The 25,179-nt window shown below is 35.1% G+C and overlaps 1 long non-coding RNA gene across 1 annotated transcript in view; it reads left to right on the top strand.

Annotated features, from left to right (window-relative positions):
* Positions 1-4,957: 4,957 nt before the first annotated feature.
* Positions 4,958-25,179, top strand: part of LOC126017525 (uncharacterized) — a 122,766-nt gene continuing 102,544 nt past the window's right edge. Inside the window, exon 1 of the long non-coding RNA XR_007498890.1 lies at positions 4,958-4,993. This is a non-coding gene — a long non-coding RNA (uncharacterized LOC126017525). The remainder of the gene's footprint in view (positions 4,994-25,179) is intronic.

Raw genomic sequence — 25,179 nt, 5'->3', positions numbered from 1 at the left:
GCATGCCATTGCTTTCAAAATAATCAGTAATGCATAAAAACCTTGGATATTGTGATCAATTTCAGACATGTGATAAGTAGAAGGATTATAATACATTGTAAATATGGGACAGTCCTTCTCATTGATATGTGTTTGTTGCACCTTTAACTATAAGTAGTGTTCCATACTTCATTATTTTGGCTATATATATTTTTATTTTGCTTGAATGAATGATGCAAATTTAAATTATTTTTACTACAGTTTTTCCTTTTACATATTTACTTTAGGTACCACATACATTGTGATCCATAATAAACTTTGAGGGTTAGAATTTATATTTTGAGTGAAGACAATGGATGAATATTCAGATACCTACATAACAAATTCCTTTCCATTCATTTCTGTCCTTGATAAAACTAAACCTTAAAACTAGAAGCTTGTGTCTTCTAAGAACTCAAGTTCAAAAAAGTGTTTAGAGATATCTTTCACTAAATATCTCTTTCTCAGCATTCATATTAGCTTAAAAGGATTGAAGTGGTAGTAGTATGAATTCTATTTCCAAATCAGGAAACTGAGGGAAAAAGAAATTAAAATTTCCAAGTGTTTGAGCAAGGTTTCAAACCTTAGTCATCCTCCTACAATTTATGCTTTTCTTGAGTCCTATCAGGAAAGTTCAGTTTAAATTTTGGTAGAATTGTTTTCCTAAAAAAACAATTTGACAAAAAAAGTCTGTCAAACAAGAATATACGGGGTCTTATTTTTAATATATAATTGTAGATTATTGATATTATACTAATAATGATAAGAAAATGCATGCTTAAAACAATAGATTTTAGATTATAGTTCTAGTGCTTTTACTAAATCTAAATTATTTTTGACATTATGTAACTTTCTACCCTACCTCTGTAAGGGAGACAGAATTATCGTTTCTCTATCAGATTCCATGGCTTTCCCTCCAAGTTTATTTATTATATATTTTAGCTGAGACTACTTGTGATTCAGTCCCTAAGCATAGAAGCATAAATTAGAACTAGAATACATTAATTTAACTAAAAAAAATATGTAGTTGGGACCAGAAACACAATTAAATAAACAGAAAATCAATTCAGTGACAAGAAAGAACTGACAATAATGACAACAAAATCTTTAGGAGAGAGCATTAAAAGGAAAAAAATATTTTCTTCATAAATTGACACTCAGCTATTAACTCAAAACAAAGGCATTCTCCCAACTTCCTCCTTCCTTTCATATCTTCCCTTCATATGTAAAAGTCCAGGAGATAGGTACTTTTGTTTCTTTCAACCTTCCTCCTCATGGTATGGCTAATGGGTTTGATAAAGAAAGCGGAGTTGTAGCTTTGAAGGAGGCTAAGAGACTTCAAGGCAAAAAACAGACTGTTTCATGGCTCTTCCCTTACAGGCTTGGCTTATTATTTTTTTCACTGATACCTTCCTTCTTCAGACCTGTCTGCCAAAGGGGTTAGAAACACAGCTGTTGTGAATTCACAACTCATGGATGTTTATTTTACACTCATAATATGGGTTTCTGATCAAGACAAAAACCTAGAAAATAAGGCAGAAATATTATCAGAAGAAATAATAGCTGAGAACTATCTAAACTTGAGGGAGGATATCTAAACTAAGATCCAAGGAGGACAGATTATGCCAAATAAAATAAACCTAAACATATCTATTCCAAGACAATATAATTAAAATAGCAAAAAAAAAAAAAAAGACAATAACGATCTAAACAAAGAAGATAGATATCCAAAAGGCAAGAAAAGTCACATCTACAACATATAAGGATATGCTTATAAATCAATTAGCAAAATTTTAAAAATTGCTTCTTTAAGGACCAGATGGGAGAAGTATATTCTATATAATATATTTCATTAATAGTAAGTAAATAAACAAAAATATTTTACCCATTTAGTTATTATTCAACTTTCAGTGAATAATAAAGTGCTTGTGGTAACAGAATAAAGGACAAAGAATTAATCATTTCTAAACTGGTCACACAAGAAATACTAAGGATACTTCTTCAGAGGGAGAATATAAATGGGGACCTCAGAATTAACTAATGATTTAGTTGCTTTTTTATTTTCTTATTAACTTAGATATAAAATCCAGTAAACTCAAAACTTTTAAAAAAAAAGTCACAAGGGTAAATTGATCATTACATAAATGATAGATCTAAAATACCATGGAATAGAATAAGATATAAAAATTCAAACATATAACACACAGAACTCACAAAAAGTGGCAATGAATTCTTTATTTAAAAAATTTTACTAAATATTAGTGTTCCGAACTCACAGTTTAAAAAGCACAACATGTGGCAGAATTGATCTGAAATATAAGCAAAATACAATCTTCTCCCATACCTGAACTCTAATGATAGATATAAACTAAAATAAAGTCTGAAAATCAATGTCGCAGACAAATGCTAATCTAAACAAAGACAGAAACGGGGCCGGGCGGTGGCGCTAAAGGTAAGGTGCCTGCCTTGCCTGCGCTAACCTTGGACGGACCGCGGTTCGATCCCCCGGTGTCCCATATGGTCCCCCAAGCCAGGAGCAAACTTCTGAGCACATAGCCAGGAGTAACCCCTGAGCGTTACCGGGTGTGGCCCAAAAACCAAAAAAAAAAAAAAAAAAAAAAAAAAAAAAAAAAAAAAAAACAAAGACAGAAACACAGATCAAAGAAACAAGATATTAACAAATGTAACAAGAAATGGAAACTTGTGTTATATAATAACGTTATATCCTGATTAAGGGCTTGCTCCAATGAAAGGACAAAGCTCTCAATAAAATGTATACACCACACAAATGAAAATCAGGATGTATAAAGCAAGCATTAACACTTAAAGAGAAACTGATAGAATCACAATAATAAAAAAAGGTCTTTATTGACCCACTATCACCAATGAGCAGAACAACCAAAATATTTTGATAAACAACAGCCACAAACAAAAAGTTGACAAAAGCCTAGTTTAATAGGCATTTACAGAACTTTCTACATTTATCAATGCTAAATAAACATTTTTGTAATTGAAAATAGTATATTTTGGATGATTAACATGTTCAAAACACGAAACGCATGCCAATACATGTATAAAGATTAAAATCATAAGAGTAACTTCTCAGATCACAATGCTATAAAGTTTTAAAACAATGACAAAAAGGAAGGTGAAAAATTAATATATGGAGACCATATCTTTCTAAATAAGTTATAAATAAAAAACTAAATAAAAAAAACTGCCTTGCTTCACTATAAACCACAAAATATTCCTAATAACAAGGCCATGGCGACCTCAGAACAATGAGCTCATGCTAAGATATTTTGTTTATAGGATGTTGAGTTCAATGCTCAGCACCACATTGTTCCTAGAATATGACCAGGGACAGCCACCAAATCAGGATAGTTCTCATGGACTGTTAGGTGTGACTCCTAAAGGAAACAAAAATAAAAATAATAAAAAAATTTGTAGACACAAATGAAAATGAAAACCTGAGTTATCAGAACATATGGGACATGACAAAAGAAATGCTATCAGGAAATTAATAGTAACCCAGGATTATTTCAGATGACAATAAATCAAAGAAACTACTTTATCTGAAAATACTATTGAAAGATCAAATGAAAGCTAAAATCAGTATAAGGAAATACAAAATTTAAGAGAAGTAAATAAAATATAACTAAAATGTCCACACAGATGATCAATAAATACTTTATTTAAAATGTCATCAAAACTTAAAAGCTCCTAGATAAGCTCAAGAAAGCTTATAAATAATAACCTGAACAATATAAGAGAAAGGAAGCATTGTAAAAGTTATAGAAATTGTTAAAAAGACAAATATGAACAATTTTTTGCCACTAAACAGGAGAGCCTAAAGGAAATAGATATTTTAAATCTTATTACCTCACCTAACTTAAAGAAATAGAATACCTAAATTAAAAATAATTAAAGCAAGAAAATCAATACAGTAGTCAGATGATTCCCCAAACCCAAGAGCCCAAGACCAGATCATTTCATTGATGCAATTTTACAATTCAAATATTTCCTTTAAATCTATCCTTGCTATTTCAAAGATGTGTTAAAATATACAGTTAAATAATATTTTTGCAAGAGAGACCAGTGAATTTTAATGTTACAAAGTAGAATAAGATCATTTATAACATTTCATATTACACATCACTGCTAACCCTTCAAGAAACCACCACTTGCTGAATTTTAGTGTTCTTTTAGAAGACGTTACATCATTCTCAGAACAAGCTATTAAAACAATTTTTTTTCTTACTGCATATCTCTGTGAAGCCATAATTTCTCCATATATTTGAACCAAAGCTGATTCATGGATAACTGCATCTATAAATAAAATGATCTTTTTAATCCTTTATGAAGAGAAACATTTAAAATATCTGGCAAATTTGTAAAAATAGTTTTGAATATTTTATAAAATTATGTGTCTTGAGGGCTGGAGAGATAGCATGGACGTAGGGTGTTTGCCTTGCATGCAAAAGACGGTGGTTCGAATCCGGGTATCCCATATGGTCCCCTGAGTCTGCCAAGAGCAATTTCTGAGCATAGAGCCAGGAGTAGCCTCTGAGCACTGCTGGATGTGACCCAAAAAACAAAACAAAACAAAATTATGTGTCTTGTAAGTTCAGAGCAATAGCAAAGTGGTAGGGCATTTGTCTTGCACGTTGCAAATCAAGGACAGATGAACCTTGGTTCCATCCCAGCATCTCATATGGTCCCTTAAGTCAGAAGAGATTTCTGAGCACATAGCCAGGAGTAACCCCTGAACATCACTGGGTGTGGCCCAAGAAACAAAAACAAAATAAAAATGATGTGTTTTGCATTAATATGTAATTTAAAATTAACAGATACTTCAAAATAGCAATTTTGAGCTGAGTTAAAGTACATATCAGAGTGTAACCTGTGAAAACAAAGCTTTTTTTTAATTTTTTATTTTTAATTATGAGAACAAAGATGCAAAGAAAGAGGACAAGTAAAGTTACAGTGGAAGGACAATCACCCATAAACATAATTCTCAGTGGTCCCATTGCTGATATCTTAACTTTGAACTTTCAGCCAAAGAACAATAAGAAAAATAAAACAGAATCCATGTACTAGTACTTTGTCCCTCAAGTCCCCAGATTGTAATACATAATATTTCTTAGCAGCACACAAAGCAATCTAAAGCCATAAAACTTATATAACTCCTTATACATTGATGGCAAAGTACTTTTTTACATTTCCATGCACATGCATATTAGTTTGTTAACCTCAAAATTTTAAGTGGAGTCTTTTTCTTAAGGATTAGAGACAAAGGAGCACAAAAAAATGGTGTTAGAGTGGCAATTATTGTCTGCATAGGCCCACCAAAATATGAGGGGCATGGAAAGGAAAAGCCTTGGCCTAAATAAACAATTCATCTATATGATGTATATAGCCCCTCTGACATATTTCCCCTCCCCCACACCAGAGCCCATTCTACTCCCTCATCTCCCAATCCAGATTCCTTATCTTCCCCTTAATTAATCCTCTTTACCTTCAGTTCTTTAACTTGTTAGGCACCAAGACCGACCTCCTGCCCCAACAGATTCTGCCCTTCCTGCACACCCCTACAAAACTCATTATTACTCCTAAACTCTCTCACCCCCAACCATCAGTACCCCACATTTACCCGTTTTAACTTCAGTACTACACAGTATTATGCATACACAAACTACAGAGGCAGGGGCTGCACCCAGAAGACTCCACATGCCAGTTCTTCTGTTTCTCTTCACCTGGTATGTTGGGGGCTTTGGGCAGGACAGCTAGCCATAGGCCCCCTGGGCTGACCACTTAGTCCAAGGGACTGAGATCCCCCCACGCCAGACTGGTCTTCAGGGCCACGCCTGGTAAATTGGGCCCTGGGGGGAGGGTGGGGGAGAGAAATTCCCCCCCCCCATGCATATTGGACCCCATTCAGGAGTTCTTTTCTTACTAGTATTCATTTTCAAAAGCGCGCAGGCACATTATACTTTTTTAACAACACCCAAAAATATTCTTAATTCTCGACTTTCTAGGAAAAAAAATAGAATTCCCTCGATTTGGAGCATAATATTCAAATAGGTCTCTAAAATCAGTATATATGTGGATGTGACTTCCTATATAGTGGTCCTCTCTGGCTGCCAAGCCTAATCCATAAACAATTTATCTATACGATGTATATAGCCCCTCTGATATATTTCCCCTCCCCCACACCAGAGCCCCTTTTACTCCCTATCTCCCAATCCAGATTTGTTATCTTCCCTTTAATTAACCCTCTTTACCTTCAGTTCTTTAACTTGTTAGGCACCAAGACCGACCTCCTGCCCCAACAGATTCTGCCCTTTCTGCACACCCCTACAAAGCTCATTATTACTCCTTAACTCTATCACCCCCAACCATCAGTACCCCACATTTACCCTTTTTAACTTCAGTACTACATAGTCCTAATCGCAGACCAAAGTCATGCATTGGATTTAACAACCCCCAACTATTTCAAAAGCCATAAAATGGACGCATATGTCTTTTGAATATTTTATGTGTATTTTCTTTAACAGCTATAACTCTTTCTAATTATTCTTTTACCATGAGGATTCTACCCACTTTTTATCTTGTCTTCTCTTTGTGAGCTGTTCAATAAGAAATTTTGGTGGAAGAGTCCCTCAGTTTAATGCATATGATTGAACCATGTCATGGGGATTGTTGGACTTGTTCTTATGGCCCCCATATGCGCCGATAACGCATTTATGTTAATGAGGTTTTTTTTATCACTGTACCGCACCATTTTGTTGAGGCTTTGAGGGTCACATAAATCTTATTTGTTTATTTGTGTGAAATTTTGCCAGTTGACCTTGCTGCGGTCAGTATTCTATATCTATGGTTTCCATCATTTATATCAGCATGTATCCTAGAGAATGTTTTTCCAGTTGGTGTTCTAGGATAGTGGTGCATGAATTCTCCATCTCCATGAACTTCTCAGCAACAACATCTTTCACTGTTGTTTCTTCATAGGGATTGTCTTCCTTGCATTCTGGGACCCCAATGATTGTTATATTTTTTCCACTTGAATTTACCTACCAAATATTCTCTTGTCATATGTATATTTATTTTGAGTCTTTTACTCATCTTGTTCTGTTGCTTGAGAGTTTTCTGGACTCCATCTTTGAATTCACAAATCTTTGAGTTCAGCAAATATTAATTTCTTGGCAACGTTTGAGTTTTTTAGTTTGCCTACCAAGTTTTCAGCTCTGACATTTCTGTTTGAAGTATTCTCATTTCTAATTTCATATTCTCCTGTTTTATTGATTGTCCCTTCCCTGGTTTCTTTGAGCTTATTAACCATCCTAAGCATTACATTCTGAAGTCTCTTCAGAGAAATACAGAGGTTGTTATTAATTGATTCCTCAAGACATTCTCTCTGTGTTATATTTTTGTTTGTGTTTGTTGTTTTGTTTGTTTGTTTGTTTGGCTTTTGGTTTTGGACCACACCCAGTGGCTCTCAGGAGTTACTCCTGGCTTTACACTCCTGAAATTACTCCTGTCAGGTTTGAAGGACCACATGAAATACCTGGGATTGAATTTGCATGGCCGCATGCAAGGCAATTGCCCTATCCCCTGTGCAATAGCTCCAGCTCCTATTCTCCTTATTCTTTATCCATTCCTTGTTGTGGGGTTCTGCACTGTTTTACCGTGGCTCCTTTTTCACTCTGGCAGTACATGTCTTACACATCATTCTTGACGGCCTCCTCACTGATATGGAGAACTCTGAGGCAGCTCTGTTGAAAGCGGGAGATTGAAAGGCCGTGAATGTTGAGCCATGACACTAGTTCTGACATCTGAGTGGAGTTTGGTGCCAGTGTGAGGGTTGTTTTCCCATAGGTCAGGGGAATGTGACCCAGATGTGCACCTGGAGATGCTCCTCTGTATTGCAGCACTGGCTTCTAACAATGGTCAACTTTCTAAACCATCTTGTCTTAATATATATTTTTTTAAGTTAGATGTACCTTGGCTCATTAGAAAAGCAGATAATGGAGGCCAGATGGCTCGGCATTGCTCTTCTCTCATTTGCAAAATAACATCCATATGCACCAAACTGTAAAAGTAGTTAAAATGAACAAAAACAATGTAAAATAATAAAAGACTTGGTGGCTCAATTGTGTTGCCACCAGCACTGATTACCTACTCCCCAAGATATCCATAATCTGACCTTAAATAAATATAGCATTGATTCTCTTCACATGATGAGTGGAATCCTTATATTTTCTAAATGCATGTTTTGCATGTTTTTCTCAAAACTACTTAGGTAATAAATGTTTTAACCAGTCTATAAGTAAAAGTCTTTCATCTAGTGTCTTTTCATCCAAGTCTATTTCTATCAATCATATGTTATTTTATTAATTTTTGAGTACTTAATATTTATTTAGATTATTTTATTTGCTCACTAGCTACTACTTCTTTCAAAATGTAGGGTTGACTTCCCATGAGTGTTCAGGAGTCAGTATTTTATGGGCGAAAAACTGTCACCCAGACCAGTGTTTCAAAGCAAAGGCATTTGAGTATGGTGCATCTAAGGGGTTGTGGTGCTAGAGACTACCTAGGTATTCCATGTTAAAGTTAGGCTTCCTGGGATCAATATACTCAGTGGTTCTCAGGAGACCTTATGGTACCTTGGGTCAAATTGTGGTCAACTACATACAAGGTTGGTCTTAATTCCTTAATATATTTGTACAAATTTTAAAGTATATAGAATACTTGCATGAAGTGTCATATTATGTTTACATGTACCAATATATTTAGGAAGATAGAGATAGAAACTGAGTCAGACAGCATTGTATGGAATTTCAGATAAAACACATCATATTGATCTTAAATATTTTAGTGTAAGACATTTATAACATTGGAGGAAAATGTGTAGATTAGGACAAAATATATAGATTAGTGGTCATTTATGAGTTAAAGCAAGGTCAAATATAACAATGTATATATGGAGAGAATCACTGAAGCATGATCTTAAACATCACTGATATATCTTCCATAAACTAGTGAATTTTTATTTTTTGTGTGATTATTTTTTGTATTTTGAAAAACAGTATCTTTTGTTTCATATAAATTTGTATTTGTCTTGTATTTTTTGTCTTTTAGTTCTCACTTTGCTGTGCTTAATCCTGGTTCTGCACTCAGTGATCAATAACTGGTAGGGTTTGAGCATCATATGTGGTTTTAAAGATTAACCCTGTATTTCGTATGTAAGGTAAGTGCCTTACCCACTGTATTATCTCTCTAGTCTCATATTGCCCTATGAAAATGTCGAAAAATTTTATGTACTAACAAAATTTGAATTTTTAAATGTTTCAAAAATCTCTTAATTTTATTTACAATAAAATACTGCTTGTCATATACTTGGGAGAATTCACTAGGTTGGGGCTTCATAGGAAAACCATCTTCATTAACATTTGGTTTCTTCAACCAAGATGCTCTTCAACAGATGAATGGCTAAAGAAACTGTGGTATATATACACAATGGAATATTATGCAGCCGTCAGGAGAGATGAAGTCATGAAATTTTCTTATACATCGATGTACATGGAAAATATTATGCTGAGTGAAATCAGCCAGGGGGAGAAAGATAGACACAGAATAGCCTCACTCATCTAGGGGTTTTAAGAAAAATAAAAGAAAAAAAAAAAGAAAAAGAAAAGACATTCTTGCAATAATTTTCAGAGACAAAAGAGAGGAGGGCTGGAAGTTTCAGCTCACTAGGTGAAGCTCACCACAAAGAGTGATGAATGCAGTTAGAGAAATAACTACATTGAGAACTATCATAACAATGTGAATGAATGAGGGAAGTAGAAAACCTGTCTAGAGCACAGGTGGGGGTGGGGTGAGGAATGGGATATTTGGGACACTGGGGATGGGAATGCTGCACTGGTGAAGGGGAGTGTTCTTTACATGACTGAAACCCAACCACAATCATGTTTGTAATCAAGGTGTTTAAATAAAGATATTAATTAAAAATAATTTTTGTAACTGTTTAAGGACTGAGATTTTAGTGGTGAATTAACTGATAATCATACTAGTTTTCTCAATTACACTTATCCTGTGTGAAAAAAAGGTCTCATCATCTTTCTCATTTATGGTAGTGTCTGTACAAATAGCAGGGGAGTGCAGTAAGGTCAGCAAAGTGGCCACTATGATCATGATAGTTGGAATGATCAACGTGGATAAGAACTGAGTGCAAAAAAGGAGGTAATATCTTTTTTTTTTTTTTTTTTTGGTTTTTGGGCCACACCCGTTTGACGCTCAGGGGTTACTCCTGGCTATGTGCTCAGAAATCGCCCCTGGCTTGGGGGGACCATATGGGACGCCGGGGGATCGAACCGCGGTCCTTCCTTGGCTAGCGCTTGCAAGGCAGACACCTTACCTCCAGCGCCACCTACCCGGCCCCAGGAGGTAATATCTTATGCGTGATATCCCTTAAGTAACAATATTGCAAACCACAGTGTCTAAAATAAAAAAAAATGTCAACAAGGGAGGGGGAGAGAAATGAGTGAAGAAAAGTGCCTGCCCTAAAGTCAGAAAGAGGAAAGGGAAGGAGGAATGGAGGGGATGCAAATGGGGACATCAAGGGTGGGAAATGTGCAATGGTGTTATATATTGTATAACTGAAACTCAGTAATGAATACTTTGTAACTGTAAAAAAGAACAAAACAACCAACCAACTATACTATGAACAATCTTGTAACCACAGTCTTTAAATAAAGGATTTTTTTTTAATTTTTTCCAAAGCTCCGGGCTGAGCTATAGCTCTTCGGTAGAGCATTTGTTTGCCTTGCACGCAGCTGACCCAGGATAAATCTCGGTTTGTATTTCCAGCGTCCTATCTGGTCCCCTAAGCCAGGAGTGATTTCTGAGAGCATAGCCAGGAGTAATCCCTGAGTGTCACCAGGAGTGGCCCCAAAACTAAAAACAATTCCAAAACCCCATTATTCTTGTATCATTTATGTATTGTCATGATAATTCTGCATAATGTATCACCTCAAACTCTCTCTCTCTCTCTCTCTCTCTCTCTCTCTCTCTCTCTCTCTCTCTCTCTCTCTCTCTCTCTCTCTGTTTTTGTTGCTTTTTTTTTTTGCTTTTTGGGCCACACCTTGTGACACTCACTACTAGGTATCGAATAAGTTGACTGTCAGAATGTCCAGGAGAAAAAAACTGGACAATTGTGCTCTACCTACATTATATATCTCATACTTCAGGAGGTTAGTCTGTATATTTTCTTAGGGTAATGGGCAAGGGGCCTTTGAAAGAATATATCTGTAAGAACTTTTTCAAAGTTCCACTATATTTTTATATTTTATATTATATTATTGACCCCATATTTGTTAGCATTCAGACTAAACAAAATTTAGATGGAGCAGAACATTATACCGCATAGTAAGATAATGATATATTAGAAAAAATGTCATAGGTACAAAGTAGATGTTATAGTGGCACTATTGTTGGCTGTCATCTACCAAAAGAGTAGTGTTCCACTTGACATGCTTTTGCTTATTGAGTCCCTAATTTCTCTCTCTACATGTATACTACCTTTTAACCATCTTGAGGATAAGGTGTCCTTGACTTCTTAGGTAAACATTCCAAGCTCTCTTTCATTCAAGAATGTAAAACTCTCATTATTAGATTTTAAATCATTCTTTTGTCTATATATTCTTCAGCTTTATTTCATAACTAACTGCATAATCAAGCAAGGGAATAGGAAGAAGTTCTATAATTTTAAAGTTCTGTAACAACTGATAGGCAAAGGTTAGACACTTCCTTGGTGTTTTTGATCCTTTGCTCATTAATCTATTTTTATAAATATATGTATTCATGAACTCATTCTTTCTCTGTTTAATGCTCTATGTCATATTACTTTATTATATATTATTAATATATATTATCATAGATATTCATATAATTATATTCTATTTTCTTTCTCTTTGTAGTGTCCAATATTATCGTGTTATATATTATTGAAATTTAATATAGTATTATACTTATATTTATATAATTATATATTGATCATAATTGTGCATTATAATTATGTAATAGGATTATAACTATAATATAATATATTAATATATTGTATGTTATATTATTTTGTATTAACATTTACTAGTGTCAGTTTGATATAACCCACCATTTTCCCACCTTATTATTTTCCTTTTCTCCTCCCTTCGTTTCCCACTATCTTTATTCTTTTCTTTCCTTCTTTTTTCCTCTTACTCTCCCTACCTTCCTCATTTACCTTCCATCTTTATTTTCATTTTCAACTTTTTCTTTCAAGAAATACATTTTTTCAATTCTTATAAGAATATTGACTTGTTAAGAGAAACGGTTTCAAAAAACCCTTTTCATCTAAGTTAATTAGATTTCTGACTCCATAGACAATATTTCTTCAGGCACATGACTTGCACATACTCCTAAAAACAGGTGTGAAAATATATGAAAGGCAAAGCATTTGCTAACATCAAATACTGATTTCTTTATTTTTAAATGCCACCACAAAGCTGCACACCTGTCTAAATTAGTCATGTGAACTGAAATTAGACAAGTTTTAGATGATTCAAGTGTTACTTCAGTATTGATCATGTTATCTCATTTCTACATGTGAAGTATCCTGATTTGACCCTACACCACTATATAAATAGTTATTTTAGGGGTCAATAACATATTAAGCTGATAAATAAGTTCAGGACCTTCACAGAACTGAGAAGTTGAAAGAGTAAGCTGGAGACTAGCAAAAAAGCAATGCAAGTCTTATTAGGTAGTTTCATTAGATAAGGCATACTAGATATTAAAAACATTTCAATTAAGAGAGTGAAGGGCTTAATCAAAACATCCAGGGCATAGATGTTCCACCAAGAATACAACTTAATTTAAAAGCTCTAATAACATTTATTTGAACAAGACTAAAATATTTACTTTAGCTGTTTACTGGAATGGGAAGGCTCACTCTAAAACATAATTTTCACCCTTGATCAACTGGAAAAGAACTATACTAAGCCATTATCACCATATTATATAGTCAAATATAGTTGTCTGTATAATAAAGAAGAGTACCTTGTCTGATTCACTCGTAAAAAGTTCAAAAGAATGTGGAACATAACTAGAAGTAGAATTATTTTTCTTCTTCAACAAATGGTTGTATTCATAATCTTTATCTATTACTAAGGTTAGGTGTTTCTCACAGCCAACATGAGACTGGACTTCATGGAAAGTTTTTCTTCTATGTTTAAACATTTCAAAGTACCTTTCTTGCATGCTTGAAACTCAGTTCCATTCTGGCACCACCCACAAATACCTGGTACTGTTTGTGACTCTCCACAGTTCACATCATGACGTCTGTGAATGGTCTCTGCTCTGCTGCCATGAAGTATTTACAAACTCCACAAGTAAAGAGTGTGATCCCCGGTGAGCATATGTGCAAATACCACTACTGAGGGAATAAGTAAATAAATAAATAGATAAATAAATGAATAAGTAAATATCTCTATGTGGTCAGCTTCTGCCTTGCTTTGGGAGATTACTTCATGGGAAACTGGGGCTCTGATTTTTGTCCTATAGGCTCTGCTGCCCACTCCCAGACCTGGGCAAGAGTCATGGGAAAAAAGAAGAAATAAATCTTGTGATAAATTTTTATCAGGTACCATGTTGCAACTTGTACAAGCTCTCACTGAGACAGATTAGAAAAAAAACTATACTACATTGAAGAAAATACAGGATTCTTTTTTAAGTGATCCCTCATTGCACAGAAGCTCTTCTACATTCTTCGTTATTTGTTCTTCTACTTAAAAAGTGAGATATTAACCTCATTGACAATTAAAGTGTCTCCTTTCTCCACCCTTAAAAAATATTATTTATTTCAAATTGACTGATCTCTTTACCTCACCTCACTCCCCCAATCTCCCACTGTACCTTGACATGCCCAGAAAGGTCTGTTGCACAGAATCACCCAGGTCAGTCTGTGGGCTCATGCCCTATTGACTGTTCTCAGGAGCAAAGAAAAGAATGGGTTCAATTCCTGGAGTGTGTGAAAATGGAAGTAAGGTGAGGGCAGCGTGTGGCAGATATTGTCCTGAGGGGATGAATGGATAATCACCACTGTCATGGCAAATAGACTCTGTCACAAGGAAGTATGTGGTTTCCCAGAGGAAATTAGCTTTCCCTGCAGGCTGCCTAGCCCAAATGAACTCCTCACCACACCTGCAGATCTGAGCATCAAGCGATTATTTCACTGTCTTGCCAAAAAACAAAGACTAGGATACCCTTTACCAACCTCTGACCTTTTCAGCTAATGTAAACTAATTATATTTGCAGCAGGAGAGGAGGAAGGCTGTCACAGACCTTCATGGGAGTTGTCCTTCATGTTTTGTGCCACATTATTAGCTCTAGCAATCACCAAAAAGGCCACCCTCCAATAAAGAGAGTTGCTGTAGGAGTTGCCCCAAGATTTAGGTAGGTCCTCTTCACAAATGAATCTCACTACTTAGGATTTAGCATGATACTTGCATGGTCCTCACTGTCCATTTAGCAGTAGAATAAGGACCCATTGTTAGGTGTCAATAATAATTAAAGCCTAGTCAGAGTTGTGTGGGAGTTTGGGCTTGTTTATTAACCAGTATGTATTAGGTGTTGAGTATAATTGGGTCACAGGCAGTGAACAAGGATAGAGGCGGATACTTTCTAGAGAAATTGTCTCTGCAGTTTTGTAAACTTTTGCTGAGAGAACTGTATAAAACAAAAAGTAGATTGATACAATTAGTTGGAAAAAAGTGGATCAAAATTCCCACATAGGAATAAAAAAAATCAGCTCAAGAAATTAGAATTTAGTCACCAATGGGCCACTGCAATGGCCATTCATCTGCATTCATCTGGTGAATAAAGGCAAAACATGATGTGTCCAAATGATGTGCCCAAAGCCCATACCTCTTCTTTCTATTAGACAAGTCCTAGCAACAGACACTCAAAAAAAGAAAAGAAAGAAAGAAAAAAAAAGAAAGAAGAAAGAAAAAAGAAAGAAAGAAAGAAAGAAAGAAAGAAAGAAGAAAAGAAAGAAAGAAAGAAAGAAAGAAAGAAAGAAAGAAAGAAAGAAAAAGAAAGAAAGAAAGAAAGAAAGAAAGAAAGAAAAAAAAGAAAGAAAGAAAAAGAGAAAAAAGAAAAGAAAGAAAAGAAAGAAAGAAAAGAAAGAAAGAAAAGAAAAGAAAAAGAAAGAAAGAGAAAAAAAGAGGAAAAAAAAAAAAAAAAAAAAAGAAAAAAAAAAAAAAAAAAAAAAAAAAAAAAAAAAAGAAAGAAAAAAAAAAAAAAAAAAAAAAAAAAAAAAAGAAAAAAAAAGAAAAAAGAAAAAAAAAAAAAAAAAAAAAAAAAAAAAAAAAAAAAAAAAAAAAAAAAAAAAAAAAAAAAAAAGAAAAGAAAGAAAAGAAAAGAAAAAAGGAAAGAAAGTCTACCATTTCAGAAACCTAATTATTGGAAGAGCTCACAAGGCATCAGGATTATTTTTTTCTTGTTTGAAGGTATATCCTCAAGGGTTGATATTGTAATGTTGGCTTGACTGGTGACTGGAGTTACATGGGGATTTTCTAATAGCTTTTGAAGGACTGTATCGACATCTGTCTACATCACTGAGTGACTTCACAGGCCAAAGAAAGAGTACAACAGAACCTTTTGCCCAGGCATTCTCATTCTCTCTCTCTCTCTCTCTCTCTCTCTCTCTCTCTCTCTCTCTCTCTCTCTCTCTCTCTCTCTCTCTTCTCTCTCTCTCTCTCTCTCTCTCTCTCTCTCTCCTCTCTCTCTCTTCTCTCTCTCTCTTTCCCCTCTCTCTCAGCTCTCTTTCTCTCTCTCTCTGTCTCTCTCCCCGCCTCTCTCTTTTTAACACCATTTTTGCTCATGCTTTCTTAATTCTAAGTGAAAAAAAATGTTTCTTCAGCCCTTCAAGGTCTTAATCAACGCATGAGCATATTGTGTCAATATTGTGTCTGAAAGTTACCAGCAGCTGCTCTTTATCAGGCTACCCAGCATCCAGTAACTATTCTTGGAGGTTTCTGGGATTAAATATTTCTTAAAAGACTTATTTCAAAACCCTTTCTCCTACCCCAACATCAACTTCCACATGTCCAGCTGGCAAATCTTTCTAACTGGAAGTTGGCAAAAAATTGCCAACTCATTTTCTTGCGTTCTTTTTTTTTTTTTTCCAGTGCAGCTGGGGCCAAACTGTGATGATTTGTTTTGCTCCAGTCACTGAAGTTTTTGTTTTCTTTTATTTCAACCCCCTGCTGGCTTCCCAACTCGCTGCTGAGTCATCTGCTGCAGGTGTTCTTCACGGCTGGTATTTATGTCACTCACAGATGGTTTGGGTAAATCACACGATGTTCCTGCAGCCCTGTCGAGGCTCTCGGGTCCCTTTGATCCCTGGGCTTCCTGTGGCTCCTGCACATGTGCAGAACTTCAGGGCACTGGATGAACTCTTGCACGGATTCTCTCCAAAGCTGGTGGAGTTGCGCCAGGCCCACAGTCTGGTGGACTCCAAGGGAGGTTAAGAAAAGATTACTAGAACTAACACCCCTGAAAGTGCAAGGTGCCACCAATTAATTTTCATGAGATGGACATGTGCAACGGGATATAAATAAATCAATGATATCACCAAAATCGGGGTGAAAAGGACCATATTCTCTGAAGAAGGATAGAGATGAACGTTACATTTCTATTAGTGATCAGCTTTGGAAACATACATTAAATATTTTCTCTTTCCTTTTCCCTTGCCTGACCCCAAAGTATCTTCAGCTCCTTTTATAATGTTCAATACCAAGGCTAGCTTATGAATAAGTACCTGATACTTTACTGAAACTCTGCATAGACTTTTCATTAGAATCTTGAAAATCCTTGTCAAAGGCAGTCCTTTCTCACAGAGAAATTCGATTTACTTGAAAAGGCTCAATAAATTAACCTCATGTAGAGATTTACAACAAGCTATATTTAGTCATAGATCCAAAACATTGTCGTATTTGAGAGTATTTTCAGTCATCTTTATACAACTTTTTAGAAGATCTTTGCCTTTTGAAACTGCATTGATTCTTGCAGCGTTATTAACCTTCTGAGGGCCTACCAGGAAGAACACTCTGTGCAAAAACTAAAAATCATCATGTCTAATGTATAAAGCATTACCCAGAAAACTTGTTTTCTGAGTCCTATTCCCAGAGATAATTCATACGGTCTATTGTGAGGGTTATTGGTTTGTATTCCTAATATGTTCCAAGGAAATAACCATATCAAGAATATATTTTGAATAGCAAATTAATTGACTACCCCCTTTTTTCTCTCCAGCAACTGACTTTTTTTGCTTGGTTTGCTTTGGTTTTTGGAGGCCACACCTAGAGGTTCTCAATGTTTACTCCTAGCTCAGGAATCACTCTTGCTAAGTTCAAGAGCCATATGGGGAGTCTGGAATAGAATCTGGGTCTACAATATGCAAAGCAAACACCCTACAAATTGTTCTGTCACATCTGTTTTCCAGCAGAAGAAAGATTATATTTTTAATAATGTACCAAAATATTTATTATAAGCACATCTTATTTAACACTCATTTTATGAAGAAATTTCGATAACGTATTACTTTAAATAAAAACAAATTCACAACAGCTACAGGAAACAAACCCCATCCGGGACATCCTTAATACCGCTGGGCCACAACAAGTGCCAGTTCTAATATGATATCCTGACAACAAAGAAAATGGGAACAACTTGACCTAAGAACAGGTTATCCTACCTCACCAGCTAACGATAAGACAAAATCAGAAGACTTGTCACCCTTTGGTCGGTCCAAAAGCCAAGATCGCGATTTACAGAGGACTGGCTGCTAGAACCATGACTGGACTGAATATATCTTGAGACCAATAAAAAAGTCCGAGTCTAGGGTTTGAAATACACACGCACAACAGCCATGATCCCCAGTTCCAAAGGTCCGGCAGAGACAATCGCAACGGAATGGGGCTTCTGAACACACAATGAAAGACGCTATCCTAGGTTCCATCCCAGCCAGGATCAGTGCAAAGACTAAGACCACCAATCACAGAAGATGAATTAAAATGACACTAAGGGAACAAAACTTTTAGAACCACAAAGAAAGACTTCATCATTAGTCCCACTCCTGGACCTGTGCAGATACTGAGATCTCTAGATACAGAGGTCTTATCTCATCACCCAGTATGGAGCAAAAGTTATCCAAACCCAGGAAAGCACCACCAGTAGAGTAAATGAACCTGAACGGAGTCTATAGTTAATCCCGTGACAATATACCCCAAGGGTGGAGAAACCCCATAGCGCTTAGGCCAAGTGAATTCCTTTTCGAATGACCCCAATATTTACTGTGTCAGTGCAGGAAGAAAAAAAAAAGGCAAAAAGTACAAAACATTTTTTATCTTTTATATATTTTTTCTTCATTTATTATTATTATTATTATTATTATTATTATTATTTACCTATCTACTTTTTGTCGATTTCTTTGTTTTGGTGTGGTTATTGAAGTTGTTGTCCCCATTTATATTTATATTGGTTTTTTTTTTTCTTCTTTTCTTTCTTTAGGTGCTCCGCCATGTTTTTTAACTCAAGACCATGGCTTTTTTGTGGTGCCTATCGTTATCACCTGAGTGCTCACTGGATATTTGACAATTCTTTTTGTATTGTTGGGGTGTTTCACCTTCTTTTTCTCCTTCATCTCTCAAATCGACGATGAGAGCCTCTAGAAGGATTCCGCCCATTTTCAGCATATTAGACTTTTACCCCAGTTTACTACTTTTCTCTTCTTCAAATAAAACCACATAACTTGAACAATGTAGTCCTTCCTCCCAGTTAGAGGGGTAAATAAGGAAGGCACCAAGACTAAGACTTCTAAGTAGTAAGCTAGGTACAGAGGGGACCACGTATTCTCGCAGCTCCGGGGGTGAGGGAGGAGGATATGGGAGGTAGGACGAACACGGAGGGGTAGAGAGGACAAATCAGTGATGGGAACCCCCCTGATTTTATGTAAATATGTACCCATAATATTATTGTCAACAATATGTAAACCACTACGATCGAAATAAAAATGATATTAAAAAAAAACCAAATGGAATAGACTTTACATTGGTATCTAACATTATAGTTTCTTGGAAACAAAAACAACACAATTGTTTCTAATATCGATAGTTATATTTATATATTATTTGATTATTTGTTTAAAATATTCTGCTTATGTTTTCCTCTAAAGACTTCCAATAATTGCCATTAACTTAAATAGCTCTGAAGATTCAGTGACTTTTCTCAAATAAATACTTCGTGTTACACTTCTATGATAACATATATTAAAGGTTTAGAAAGAGAACACAACTATGATCCCTGTTATATCATATATTAAAATTATATATATATATTAGTTTATATCCAGATTTTTTTCTCTGAGGTTCTTAGGGGACCATATTATCATAAGTATAGAACCAACTGAATTATCATCCTGGCTCCTATTAGATATATTCCTGAAGAAGTTATTTTTACTATACTGAAGCATTTTTGAAATTTAAACACATTACTTAACTAAATTTTGGCATTAAGTAGGATCCATCAGTACATTAATTAAGAGGAATTTTTTTTATTACTAGCAGGGGTTTTGGTATATCAATATTTACAGACTCCTCATATGAGAACCCAAATGCTTACACAGAATAGCTTTTTCAACCAAACATCAGATTTTTACTCATGTTCTAAAGAATGTTCCAAGGAATGTCTTTATCAAAGTTAAAAAAAATCATTTTCTATTTGTCCAGATCAAAAACCATAAACACTTATCATTAAATGCTAGAAAAATTCACTGTTATTAAAAGACTGGTTAAACTCTTAAACTATTTCTTCAGTTAGTATCCACATTAAGCACCGTGGCAATCTGTAGCTTTCTAGCTGGGTCACAGTGACCTGCACATAATCCTGGCAAGAAGCCCTTTCAGCACAACATTTTCATCTCTGTAGTGTGCGAATGTATCAAGTGTTCACAGTTCTCATTAAAATTGCCATTTGAAGATGAAAGGAAGTGACTCTTTTATTAGGAAAATTAGTTTTTCTTGAGTATGTTTATCCAAAGGTGATTTACCTCGCAACTGCTATAAAGAATGAAAGGTAAATTTCATCTTGCACTGCTAACCACTCCAATGAATTTTATGTCAGAGAAATCTGGCAAAGATGAATGGCTGAGGCAGTACTGAATGAAAAAAGCATGGTGGTGACTATGATAACATTATAAAATAAAATGTAAGTATATAGTAGGGGTGGGCAAATATTTTTATCAACATGATCTTTCTATAGCTGGGCTATTTGATCATTGTCATGGTCATGATTTTTATATATATACATACATACATATATATATACATACATACATATATATATATTTCTTTTTGGTCCACACCCTGTGACACTCAGAGTTACTCCTGGCTATGTGCTCAGAAATCACTCTTGGCTCGGTGGAGCATATGGTATGCTGGGGATTGAACCAAGGTCCATCCTGGATTGGCCACATGCAAGGTAAAGCCCTACTGCTGTGCTATCAATCTGGCCCCATTATTTACATTTTAAATCATAAATTACAATAAAAATTTATGCCCTTGCAACATAGACCACATTTTTTACTTTACTTCTCTTTTTTACATTTATAATGAAGTTTTTAATTACAATGAGAAATTTTGAATCTGATTAGAGTTATTATATCTAATATTGTACTTGGTGAAATTTTGAGCTCTTTCTGTCTTAGGTCAGGGATATGGAAATTATGCCTATATTCGCTAATTATTTTTAATTGAAGCACATGAATTACAAAGGCATTCATATATGAATTACATGCATGAATTAGTTATGCATAACATAAATTACATATATGATTTAGACATAGAGAGTTCCAGCACAAATCCCACCACCAGTGTCAATCTCCCTCTATCAATGTTCCCAGAGCATTTCACATACTTCTCCCTTCCAGACTGCCATTTTGACAGTGACCTTAAGTTTAAGTTTGGGTCTCATGATTTCAGTACTCAGTTCTGTTCTTTCTTTTTTTTTTTTTTTTGGGCCACACCCGTTTGATGCTCAGGGGTTACTCCTGGCTATGCGCTCAGAAATCGCCCCGGGCTTGGGGGGACCATATGGGACGCCGGGGGATGGAACGGTGGTCCGTCCTACGCTAGTGCTTGCAAGGCAGACACCTTGCCTGTAGCGCCACCTTCCCGGCCCCCTGTTCTTTCTTAATACCATCAATATACCTGAATCCCTGTGAGACCCGTTCCCCGTTATACCACATCTATCTTTTCCCTTTCTGCTCTACTGCTTTTCTTCTCTTCAACTATCGTCTGAGGACAAGAGTGATCTAGGCAGCCCACTTTTTCAATATTTAAAAATAAAGCATGGATAGCTACTGTGATATTAGAGGATATAGACATGAAATAATTTATTATTATTGTGACATTTGTATTAAATAAAAATAGCCTAATGTTTTGTTAGTGGGGAAATGTTAGAACTATTATTTTTTTACAGATTACCTATTTTGTTTTGTTTGTTTGTTTGTTTGTTTGGGGGCCACACTCAGTGACACTCAGGGGTTACTCCTGATTATGCGCTTAGAAATTGTTCCTGGCTTGGGGGACCATATGGGAGTCCAGGGGATCCAATTACAGTTTGTCCTAGGTTAGCACATGCAAGGCAGATGCCCTACCACCTGCGCCACTGCTCCAGCTCCTCCCTGTTTGTTTTTTATTTTTAGAGGAATGTTCTGAGATTCTTCTTGGAGCTTTAGCTGTATAACAGTTTCCTTAAACCTTTGACTTTGAATATATTTTTTTTTATTTTAAGGGGGTTGTGATAGGGTTAAAGTCATACTAGATTGATATACAAAATTACTCTGCCCCCCACATCAAAACTGTTCATGATCCTTCACATTACCCATAGATCATCAATCTTAATAATTCAATTATTGTGATTGAATGAACTAACATTACTGTTTTCAGCATTTCTGCTACTGAAAAGCATTTCTTGCTGTATGACACACATATTTTGCCCAACAACCTATTGTCTGAAAAGATGACATTACTTTTGCCATGACTGATTTTTCTCACCCAGACTTTTCTACTCTTTAGAATATTTGAACCTTAAACAAAGGTAGACTGTGACCATCTAAGATCTAGTTACTCAATCCTCCTCCAATTATCTATATATTTGTTCCTTCTTAAATTCAAGGGTTGAATGTTGGCACACTATTCCAATTTATTTCCAAGAATTGAAAATATTTATAGAACTTCTCCTTTGGTGGTGGTGGTGATGGGTTAGTTATATATCACACCTGGAAATGCTAGGGCTTAACTCTGGCTCTGTGCCTCAGGGATCATTCCTGATGGACTTGGTTAATCAGATGAGGTACCGAGGATTGGGTAAACTGCAGTCAAGGCTAGCACTTTCCTCTCCATACTATTGCCAATGTAAAAACCCTAGAACTCTTCTATTTTGATGATATATGGAAATTGGTAGCCAGACCAATTCCCAAGTGTCAAATTAATCCCCTGGTTTGAAGGAATTCAACTTATGATTCTACCCTTTAAAACCTATAGAACAGAATTTAAATTGAGTTCTTCCTTTTCAAAAGGCAAGTTGTTCTTATCCCAAGTCTGTGGCAATATCTAACTTGTATTTCAATACCTATTCCATTGAACACCACTGAAATTGAGGCAACATATTAATTAATATTGTGCTAGATGAGTCATAACTCAGTAATATCTCTTTATGGCTTAATTAAGAAAAATAAAATCATTTTCTTATACATGGATGTACACGGAATTTATTATGCTGAGTGAAATAAGTCAGAGAGAGAGAGAAAAACGCAGAATGGTCTCACTCATCTATGGGTTTTAAGAAAAATGAAAGACACCCTTGTAATAATAATTTTCAGACACAAAAGAGAAAAGAGCTGGAAGTTCCAGCTCACCTCAGGAAGCTCACCACAAAGAGTGATGAGTTTAGTTAGAGAAATAACTACATTTTGAACTGTCCTAATAACGAGAATGTATGAGGAAAATGGAGAGCCTGTCTAGAGTACAGGCGGGAGTCGGGTGGGGTGGAGGGAGACTTGGGACATTGGTGATGGGAATGTTGCACTGGTGATGGGTGGTGTTCTTTACATGACTGAAACCCAAACACAATCATGTATGTAATCAAGGTGTTTAAATAAATTTAAGAAAAAAGAAAAAAGAAAATCAAAGAAAAATAAATACTGACAGAAGGCCACAATTATATTAGAATCATAAACAAATGCTTCTTGTGACATTTATTTTAAATCAATAACTATTGTCACAAATAATAATTTAGAATTAAATAATGAGTAATGCTAGAAACATGGACTTATGGGGCAAGAGTAAGAGAAATGTTTCTTGAAAAGGGAAGAGTAAGTTCAGATTGCTTGAGGTTTTAACCAAGAAGTTATTATTCAGAAGAAGCTGGAACAGACTTAGGAAGTTTATACTAAATTCCACTTACAATATTTAAATAGGATACAGAGAGATCTCAATTAGAATATTTTTGCACTCCTAAGTTTATCCTAGAGCAAGACTATGTACTACAGAAATTATTTTTAGAACACTAATTGTCATACCAGCTCCTATTTTTATTTAGTAGAGATGAAAGAGTTAAGGAAAGCTATGTTAGACATATGCTGTCATTTTTAAATCCTTCATATAAAGATTCCCTGTGACCTTTTCACTTTTCACAATATGAATATCAGCATAGCTATAAAATGTCAAAGTCAGAGGGTGTACCTTCACTGTTTCGTGCTGTTATGTGCATATATAGAATCATAGAAAATAATGAAATTACAGAAAATTCTAAGAAATTATTAAATGTTGTATGTCAAGATAGTCTTAGATGAAAATAGCCTCTGCTCATTTTTAATATTATAAATATTTTCTAGCTTTAATTTATTGCAGACAAAATATCCTTATTAATTTTTGAAAACTTTTCTTTCCAAAGCAAAATAGTATTGGTTATCAGCACCTTAAATTTTTATCTAAGTATATTTAATCTTAACAGCACTATTTCTTGTCCAGGTAAATATACTTTAGAGAAAGATTGTAATTATTTACAAGTACATCAACTACACATAATTATGACAGGCCAAACAGGGCACTCCAACACCCAAGGTATTTGATTTTGCTGCAAGCAATTGGATTCATGCCATGTTATTACTCCAGTTTCTGACTGTAACCCAAAATTGTTCTTATCTCTCATCTTACTTACAAAATTATTAAAATATTGTTGTAAATATACAATGTGCCAGAGTATCTTAAACTAAAAATAAAAATATATTTGGAACTGGGGAGATAGTTCAAATAACTAGAGTGCTTTCTCTGCATGACAGAGTTTTGAATTTATTTTGGGACCTCTATAGTCTCCAAGCATAGAACAAGAGTATCCCCCAAATACACTTAGTCAAAGGCTCTAAACAAATGAAAATCAATTGCCTACTATTTCAGGATAATGTGTTTGATATTCTACTATATAATATTAGACAGTAAGAGAATTTGGTGGACATTTTTTGTCAGCACAGTATTTGCATTTACAATTGTTTTTTAGTTAAGAAAAACCTACACTTTTCTATGCCCTACAATGTACTATGTAATTTTCTCCATTCTAATGCCTCATTTTTATCTTAAAATTGTACAGGAGAAAATTGAATTAATTTTATATATAAACATAAGGACTTTTTCTGACACTGTTTGATAATTAGCTACCATACAACAATGAGAAAATATGTCCTCTGTTTTGTTTTTTGTTTTTAGCACTCTGCCAAGGATTGTTTTCTCTTCAGAAAAATATCACAATGATATGAAGCTTACCCCTCACTCCACTCTCCCCTCCAGGCTACCTCCAATCTTTGTAAATGCTTCATTTCCCCGTGACTTCCATCACACTGTATTTTACTGTTTACACTTTTGACTCCCTTTCTCTGACTGTGAACTCTTCAGAGCATGGAATGTATCTTATGCATTTCTGTCTTTCTGCGCCTAGCACGGTGCCTGGAAAACAGTAGGCCCTTAATAAATGTTGAATGAATAAATGATTTCACCAAGAAAA

The sequence above is a fragment of the Suncus etruscus genome, chromosome 9, assembly GCF_024139225.1.
Source record: "Suncus etruscus isolate mSunEtr1 chromosome 9, mSunEtr1.pri.cur, whole genome shotgun sequence".
Classification (NCBI taxonomy): domain Eukaryota; kingdom Metazoa; phylum Chordata; class Mammalia; order Eulipotyphla; family Soricidae; genus Suncus; species Suncus etruscus.
The sequence above is the reverse complement of the archived record's forward strand: the minus strand, read 5'-3'. Positions and strand labels throughout refer to the sequence as shown.